Here is a 9,708-nt window from a genome sequence, read left to right as displayed (position 1 = left end):
TCTGTCCTCTTATACTCTTCCCTGGCATCTCCTTTTTGCCAGGAAGGGAAAAGATCCTGAGATAGATGGATCCTTGATCTGGCACACTTGGGCTTTCTTAGGAATTCAGGTGTGTTCTCGATGTGAAGGCAAAAGACATCGCTTTTGGCACTTTGGACAATTTGATCCCACTGATCTTATCTAGCCAGTGAAACGAGGTTAAGGTTAAGATGAGTGCTTAGGATACCAGTGCACAAATGGCATCTCCCCTCTGCAGATCTTGGCCCAAAATGGCTTCTGACTTGCCCGTGTGTCACCCAGGTCCAGCAAAGAGGAGTAACTCTTCTGTTTGAGGGAAAGAGTGCCCTGCAGCCAGAAAAACTGGTAGAGTTTGCCTAAGGTAGCCGGACGTGTTGGATGGTCGTGGATGCTGGTGTCCTCCGCTCAGCATTCGGGCTGGTCTAGCGGTGTGAGATCATTCAGCCTAACAAACCACCACGTGTCACCTAGCGCCAGCAGTCAAATCACAGCCTTCAACTTCAATTTGTCTTTCCAAATGTGTGTATCTGGGAGGTGCAGCAACAGAGCGTGCGTTCAGTGATGCGGGACGCAACAGCACCTTTTCCACATTGGGCTTTTCTTCGGAAAGGGGCACTGCATGAAGTGACATCGCCTTTATGGGTGCTGAGATCCCTGGTGTGTGTGAATCCATTTGGGTGCAGCTCACACAAAGAGCGAGGTCACCCAGAGATGCGGGCCACCCAGCCTGAGAGCTTGGCTCAGCCACGCAGGAGTCATTTCCTCAGCCTGCCAAAGCATGAAGCCGGGGTTAGCATATGCTCGTGTATGTCATGCTGTTCATCTGATAACACTGCCTGATGATTAATCACTGTAATTAATTGCACGTTAATGTAGCTCGCTGCAGCATATTGAAACAGCAATGGAGATTCCCTCCTCAGCAAAGCAAAGGAGTCCTGTGGCTTGTAATAGGACAGGTAGAAAAAGAACTTTGTTTTAAATGTCTGTGATGCAACGTGGTGAATCCACGTGTCCTCTCTGTTGTCCTATCTGTCCTTCCCATTCTCCCCTCCCTTTTACCTCCTCGTGTGCAGGACTTGCTCATTACCCGTCTGGCAACCTTGGACGTGGAGAGATAGTGGTTATCTTGGACAACCTCTTGCTCAAAGTACAGGACGGAAGAGCTGTGCCAAGCCTCTTCTGCCACCCTGGGCAGAAGTCCTGCGTTTTTGTGGGGAAAGGCATATCGTGGAGCTGCCACGGGGTGGGATGCTGCCCTGGCGGTGTGCAGATAAGGGAGAGTGCTGGGCTGCATGGAGGAGCCATGAGGCTGCTCTGGGGGTGTGTGTCCCACCCCTCCCATGGCTCTGTTCAAGCTTCCCCAGGAAGCTTGAGCTCTCGGGGTGGCAGGCAGTTCTCCACTCTGGGGTGTGATAGGACCACCTCTGGTCTGGAAAAAAAAGCTAAATCCTTCCTAGGCTATACCTATTTCATCTACAAACGAGGCAGTGAATGTCAGGCTGGGAAAAAGGAGATTTCCTTCCTGCAGGTGACTCGCCTGTGCCTCGGAGGCAGAGTCACAACACTCTTGGACAAGAGTGTTCATGATGGAAATGGATGGATGCAGCAAGGACCAGGTCTGTGATGAAACCAGCCATGGTACAATGGCTGGATAATAATTCCGTGAAAAGGTCATGGGAATGCAACATGTGTGAGGAGAGTCAGATGTAACCATGAGCAGGTCCTGCTCTGCTTCTTAGCCTGAATTTGGCCTGAAATGTAAATTCTGCAGAATTCTTGTCAGGGAGGTGCCCAATGCCCAGGGCTGGGACAGGCCCTGGGGACAGGCCCTGCTCCTGGCTGGGGCACTGAGACAGGCCCTGGGGACAGGCCCTGCCCTCACAGCCCCATGGGGATCCCCCCAGCCCCCAGCCCACCTGGTGCACTGACACTGGGCTGGGTCAGAGGAACCAAATCCCCCTAAAAATAATGTGACAGGAGTGAGATGGACAAAGTCTCCTCCTGGCCCTTGCCACACGAACCCCTAATGAAGCAACTGGAGTCTGCTAAGCAGTGGGCACTGTCAAACCCAGATGGAAGACCATGGAGTACAGACTGTGCTGACACGTGGGGCCCCGAGTGCTACTAAGGTGATTATTGCTTGTATTTCTGTGCCTCTATTCTGAATTTAAAGTGGAGGTTCTCCAAACTAGGTGACATTTTATGTAAAGGCACCCAAGATGGAGGTTTCTTGCATCATTGTGAAAGGCTTTGAGTTAAAAACTAACTAACTAACTAATAATGATAAAAAATAAAAGTCATGTAAGGGTAGAAAAGGCCTCAGATGTTTTATCCTAACCCTGAAAGAACAGTAAATGGAAGTGCTGAGGGAGGTTCCCAGTGTCAAACACAGCCCAGTGGAGTGACAGGGCCCACGTTAGAGATGCAAGATGAGAGACTCCCCAGAACGAGGTAGATACAGAGACTTGTGTCCTTTGATTAAAGAGGCACTTAACCAGGTAATCCTGCATATCAAATCTATTTTTACAAACTAGTATCTGCTGTTTAAGCACATTGCTGTGAAATGCAGGCTTTGACATGAACCCGGTAAGCACAATTATCCCCAACCCAACGAGCTGGTGGAAAACCTATCAAACTCACAGGAAGCAGCTGGAGCAAGATGAGGAGGAGTGATCGGAAGGCAGTCAAATGGAGGATAAATGGGAAAAAGCTCAAAAAGTAGGAAATGAACGTTGTCATTTTAGAATAAAACATGAGTACGTTGTATAATAGCTAAACTTTGTCTGAAACAGACTTGATCATGTGGTGAAAGGGTTGGAGAACTACTAGGATTTTATAGAAATTCATTTGTGAGGGAATAGATGGTATATTTTAGAGAGAAATACATTGAGAAGTCCAATCTAGGTCTGGGAATTCAAATCATGAGTAGTTACATCCCAGAGGGACAAGTGTAAGAAGCTGCTCTCTGAACAGGTATTTTTCACTTGTGAGCAGTTGCTATGAGTAGCAATGAGTGTTTTACCTTCCTGATAAAAAAAAAAAATAATTAAAAATCTGTTGCTCCAAACAGAGGACCTTATTTCAGTAGTCATCTACATGTTTTGCACAACTGAAACTGGGAACAAGAGTGCCTGGCTTGCCAGAAGCCCAGAGCAGGGCCACTGCACAGAGAGCCAAGACAAAAGAAGCTTCAGGAGAGCTGGGGTCTGTGCGACTGCTGCTTCTCTGTGGGAAAGATGCTGCATTTTCGGGTGGTACAAAACAATTGCCACAAGCAGCTGTGGGGGTCCTTGGATGGGTGAGGTTATCCCAAAGGACGCATGGGAAATAGGCAGCATCTCCTCCAAACCCAGAACAGAGAGCCCTAAGCTGGCTGCTTTGCCCAAGAAAACCTCAGACGAGCACCAGCCACAGCAGGCTGGGACAGCTGAGCCCCAGGGCATGGCACAGCCAGAACCAGTGGCCTTCTGGTGCTTTGTAACGCTGGTGCCGATGTCTCACTGGAGACACCCTAAACAAGAGCTCAGTGTACGTCCAAGCTACGCATGCAAACACGCTCTGCTCTCTCCTGTCCGGATGAGCCTTCTGCATGGCACATTGGCCACTAACAGAGGTCATCCCTTATGTAAGCTGCTGTTCCAGCAAAATGTTTCAAAAGATGAGATTGTTCAAAGACGAGCTTGGAGTGGGTGGTGGTTTCTTTCGGAATTCGGTCACCAGAAGAAAGGAAGAGGCTGCGAGCCCTTCTGGTTTAATTATTGAGCCTCTCTAAGATACAGTATGATTCATTTAACTGCTCTGCCCCTGCTACCCCCCTGTGGAAAATAGAGACAGTGAATTCTTGATGCCAGGCAGCTTTATTTAGAGTGTAGATAATTTATACAGACCATAAACGCAATGTCAGTGTTGTGGAACGGTCTTTCTCCCAGTGTGGACACCAGCTCCAAGTAACTAATGTTTTGGAGACTTCTCTAAATCCCCCAATTCACACGGGACTAGGGGACAAGAATGCTAATTGTTGAGCCACCAGCAGCTCAGCTGGGCAAAGCACTGAACTACTTTTCTTCAGTTTCTCCATCTGTGGGACTGGGATGTCTGTCTGTTTTACAGTCACGTAGTGAGGATTGATTTATTGTTTAATGTGTGTAAAGAATTAAAGAAGTACTAAGTATTATTATTATCAAGCCAGAAGGGTGAGTCAATGACCCATTTCCTATCTGAGCTTGCCTTCAAGGTGTTGATGTTTCTGGCAGATTACAGGAATTGAATATCTGCCATAGGTTGTATTCATATAGAGATGCAAATAAAGCACTTTTTGTGGGCATTATGTTGCTTCAGGGCCTGTGATTACAGAAGAAAGATGCATAGATTAAAACTGCTTTTAGATGCACAGCATCTCCACGGGCTATGCCGTTTAACCTCTCTGGGAATCACAGCAGTAGGTACCTCCACATGCAGAGATGGCTCCACGGGGCAGACAGGGAGAGTGGATAGGACGTAGGTTCAACTGCGGCTCTACTGCAGGTTTCCTGTCAGTGTTTTGCAGATCAGTCTGGAAAATCCTCAGAGATGTGCTGTAGGCAAGCACAGATGTAATCCATCTGCTACAGCTCTTAAGGTACAACGGGTAACTGGTGCTTACTCGTGTGTCATTCAGGCACACAGTGCTGATTTCTTATCCCTTGACCATGACACCAAACAGAGAGCTCATTCATCCTTTCTCCTTGCCTTTGAGCCACTGTACTGCCAAGACCATTTAAAAAAGTTAGTCATTATTTATTGAGAAGCATTAGTGTTCCGAAGTCTATCATTAAATTTGCTGAAACTGATGGGATGTTTTCTTCAAGTATATGAACACACATGCCCTCCTGAAACCACCCCAAAGAGTTCGTGTAGTCAAAGTTTGCATTAATTGCTTGGCTATTCACTGGCCTTTCCCATTCCCTCTTCTCCCATTCTCCCTTGTCCCATGGGGGCATGTCCATTCTGGTGGAAGTGATGGCTGATGGCATAGTTTTGTCCTCATTAAAAACAATCAGGTCTTTGCCACTTGGAAGTGAATGTGGGTCTGTCCTAAAGGCCATATGACAGAGGGGAGTTCATCTGGATCAAGGTAGACTGTGACATTTAAAGGAAAATAGCCTCTTTCCAGAAGAAAAGTGCACAGTCTGGGTACTTTTCTCCAGAAGCAGATAAGCAAAAATGTTTAATTTGGTTTTATTGTTTGGGAATGGGACCTCTCAGAAGCTTCTCAGCAGATATTGTTTGGATATTATTTCAAATCCAGACAACTTCTTAGTTGTAAACTAAACAAATCTGAAGGTTTTATTTTATTTTTTTCCAATTGTCAGGGCCTAAAGTGAACCATGAAGCCATTTCCTAGTATTTAGGTAATGAAAAAAAAAAAAAAGGTTGTTGAGTACTGTCATTTTCTAACAGCATACTGAAGACAAGTTCCTGCATTTAAAACTCCTATTAATTGTCCACTTACACCTTTCAGCACTAAAATACATGTGCAAAGCCAGCCCAGAATTCCCAAGGACCACGGGTTAAGTTGAAGCAGACAGACCACAAAAACCATGGTCCTACAGCTTTTTAAAGATCTCTTCATGCATCCTTGGTGCTGGGAGCAATTGATTTCATCAACATACCCAGGGTCCACTGAGAAAATATGAAACCAGCTGTTTCAGAATGGAGTCTTTGTTCTGTTTTATTTCAAGGCTGAATTTAAGCTGTCAGTCAAATACCAAATTCTGGGGCAACTATCAATCCTAACAATCAATGGGATCGGCACTGGCACACGATCTTGCCTGATCCTGTTTCCTCACACTCACCTGTTCCCTGTAACCACTCCCTTGGCTTTGTGTCTCGCTGCTGACTTGGCACCATCACCCACACTCGCCTTTTTTCCTAGAACAGCCTCCCACTTAAGCCTGTCAAGTGCCCACCCCTCTTCCATCAAAAATGCCTTTATCACAGATGAAACACCTTTGCTCCAGTCTTCCTTCAGCGTCTTGAGGTGTGCCTGTTGCCTTAGCAAGGTGGTGTCTGTCTCAGTAATAAGCTGATATATTATCTGTGCTCTCAAGTCAAGAGGAGGTCAGCAGGGCTGATGCTTATACTACCAAATTTTGTCTTAGGTGGATCTGTAATGGCCTCGCACTCGTAAAGACATGATGCTAAATCAGTATAGCCAACAGTCTGTAAGGAAAGGCAATTATTTGCCAGAATTTTTAGAGGTTCCCATTCATTGTTCTCTTATTTCTGTTGGACCCTTTATTATTGGGAAGAACTGATGGCCACCACAGAGAGTCTTAAAAGTGACCCTAGAATGACAGAAAATGATGGAAATTGTGAGGTAGAGAACATGCTATTGGTATATTATGCTTAAACAGGCCAAAACTGTTTAGCCACTAGTGCTGCCTGATAAAGATCACACAGAATCACAGAATTTCTAGGTTGGAAGAGACCTAAAGATCATCGAGTCCAACCTCTGACCTAACACTAACAGTCCCCACTAAACCATATCCCTAAGCTCTACATCTAAACGTCTTTTAAAGACCTCCAGGGATGGTGACTCCACCACTTCCCTGGGCAGCCTGCTCCAATGTCTAACAACCCTTTCAGTAAAGAAGTTCTTCCTAAGATCCAACCTAAGATAATGGAAGAGAAGGCCTAAGGATATTTTAGATCTTGGAGACAAGGATGGGATTGGGACAACAATCTGAAGATGTGATTTTCATCTTCACTGTCTTGTCTCCTTGGTCCCTTTCTAAACCTACTTCAACAGTCGCCACTCGTACTCAACCAAATCTCAAGACAGCTCTTTCCATGTGGTGGTGTTGCATCTCTCTTTGTCCAGGTCCATCTGTTTGGCATGTACTTGTAAAGGCAAGGAAGGGAAAGACAGTAAAAGCAGTAAAAGAGTGAGAGCTGAGGAAAACCAGGTAACAACATCACAACAGAGAGAAAGAAATTGTGGAGATAGTGAGTGGCCTGCTGGCAGGAGGAAGAACAAGGAGACAAGAAGATATCCAAAAACTATGACTTAGGCAAAACCGAGGTCTATCCAACTGGGCACCAAGAAGAGATGCTATTCTCTTTGTCCTCGTGTTTTCAGAGAACAGCAAAGCACGCTGGTCTGCCACGTACACTGTTCTGGGCCTCGTTTTTGACAGCCAGTTTGAACAGGTGGCCAGAGTAAATCACACATCTGTCAAGTGTAATGCCAGCCTAGATGAGATACATGGCATTAGAAATAAGCAGTAAGCCTACAAAGCATGGGAGACTGCAAGGAAACTGGTGTCTGGAGAACTACCAAAATCAAACTGATTTCAGCGTTGTAAATAGGATTGAAACCAGCAGCAGACAACTTCACTCTATAAATAAAAAGAGAACAAGGAAGAGGAAGTGGTTCTGCTTCGCAGTGAAAAGCGGTAGAGATAAAAGATAATATCATTTTGGCTCCAAAACTAAATGAGTACCTTGCTTGAGTTTCTTAGTAGGACACTGGCATAGAACCCGTGGGCAAGCACAACTTGTTTAATGAGAGGGTCTCTGTCTCGGTGGAGTCATGGTATAAGCAAAATCCAAAGGGTTTGCTGTGTACAAACCAAAGGGAACTGGCAATATTAAAGAGCTGCTACATGAAATTGCAGTTCCAACGAGAAGGAGGCATGCTACCAAATCCAGCTTGGTATGCTCTGGCTGGAGAGTTGCAATCATCGTGCTTATTTTGAAGGGTGGCCCAAAAGCCATCTGGGAAGCTTGAGTCAGTCTGACCACAGAAGTACATAGGCTGTAGGAAAAAAAAGTGTGACAGTAAGACTAATTAAAGACATGTGGGTAAATGCAAATGAAAAAGTGCTATGGGGATCTATCTAAAGATGGACAGTGTAGAAATAACAAGCTGAGTTTTTAGAAAAATGATACCTTAGGGAAATGCAACGGATCTAGCCTAGTTGGATTTCACTAAGGTCTTTGTTATTGGACCAAATAAGATAGCATGGACTGTAACAGGGTGAAAAGACCTTGTGTAAAAGGGGATGGCAGCCAGGTACGTCACACAGGGAACTGATGGGCTGGAGGGAGAAATCCCTCCATGGAGGGTGAGAATCCATCTGGGAAATACTCGATAACATTATGAATGACTGTGGCAGGAACGACAAAAGACCGGAGTGCGTTAGTGAAATGCGATGATGTCCATCATCGGTGTAGACAAGGACACTCGAATACCAAGTAAATTTTGCCTGTTTGCAAGTACGATAAGGCAGCTTTTTTCCTTTAGCCATTTCTGCAGACTTGTTAGAGCACTGGGAAATTGGATCATGCTCCCATTTTTAATGTTTCTGTCTTCATCTCCACCGACAAAGGGATAAGTTATTCTGCAGGAGGTATATGTCAGAAGGTAATTCAGCTTACTGTGGCTTGGCTAGGTTGGCCATTACCCTGAGGAACAGCAAAGTAAACATTTATTTTGGCCTGTGCATGGCACTTGCAGGGCAGATCTGATGAACACAATGATGTCACGCTTGGTTTTCTGATCTCAGCCTGGGCGTAAAGGTAAGAGTTACATAAACAGCTCTTGGGTAGGTCTGCTGCTCTCTGCGTGAGATGGTGGAAACGAAGGAAAGCAAGAAGAAACGAAGAAGAAACCTGCAGTCTGGAGTCCACGGAGATTTCCTCTGTCATAGGAATAGTCGTGCAGTGGGGTGGATGGAAGTGTTTAAGGCCAGGCTGCTCTGGGGCTGGCAGAACTGGGCAGTAGGCTGCAGGGAAGTTGCATCTGAACAGTTGTGGTTCCCCTTGGCTTGTGTCCCCGTGGGCGTCCTCAGGAGCCAGTCAGCCAGGAGGGATGCCTGAGCTCTGTGGCTCTCCTTGGCCTGGATCATTGCGGTGGCAGGAGCAGCCAAGTCCCGAGACTTCATCCACGGGCACACGGAGTTCAGCTTTGCCTCTTCTCACAAAGAGCCTTGAATTAGCTCCAGTCTGGAGAAATCTGAGGTGAACGTGCTGTTATGCCAAGTTATGGGACTGCCACCAGCCTCAGGCCTGCTTAGTGCCGCTGCCAACGCTGAGCAGGCTTGATGAAGGATGGATCGGAGGAGCCAGCAGCAGCACGTGGCAGAACAGGCTAAATCAACACAAGGCACTGCCCAAAACACCAGCCTGCATGGTCCAGAAAGCTCAGCAGCTGCTGTAGGCACAAGCTGCCTGCAGATACCAATGCTGAGCCCCGCAGCTGGTGGGATTCACCAGCGTCAGGTGCTGCAGGCAGGCAGCCAGGGCTGGTGGAGCAGGAGCCTCTCGGACCACGGTGCTCTGGGGATGCAGTGCTTACGGGCTGGCCTCCCTTCTGCTGTGCTCAAGGGGAGGACGCTTGATAAACATCTTCAGAAGTGCACCAAGCACTTCCCAAGCCCGTGTCACGGTGTTATTTACCTGCCTTCCTGCTGGAGCCATTTGTTCCACGTCTGGTCGCCTTCCCGTGGCGATCAGGTGCAGTTCTTTAAGCTCTTGCTGGCACTCCAAGCTGAGCGGCTGGCAGGCAGCACTACCAGGGCATGTCAAAGGATGAATCACCGTCAAGCCGCGAGAGACAAAAAGATTGATTACGGAAGAGCTGAGAAATAGGCAGCGATAGTGACTCACCACATCCCACCCTTTCTGCATTCACACACCTGCCAGCTG

Source organism: Anas platyrhynchos, chromosome 3, assembly GCF_047663525.1.
Source record: "Anas platyrhynchos isolate ZD024472 breed Pekin duck chromosome 3, IASCAAS_PekinDuck_T2T, whole genome shotgun sequence".
Lineage (NCBI taxonomy): Eukaryota > Metazoa > Chordata > Aves > Anseriformes > Anatidae > Anas > Anas platyrhynchos.
Note: the sequence above shows the minus strand (reverse complement) of the source record.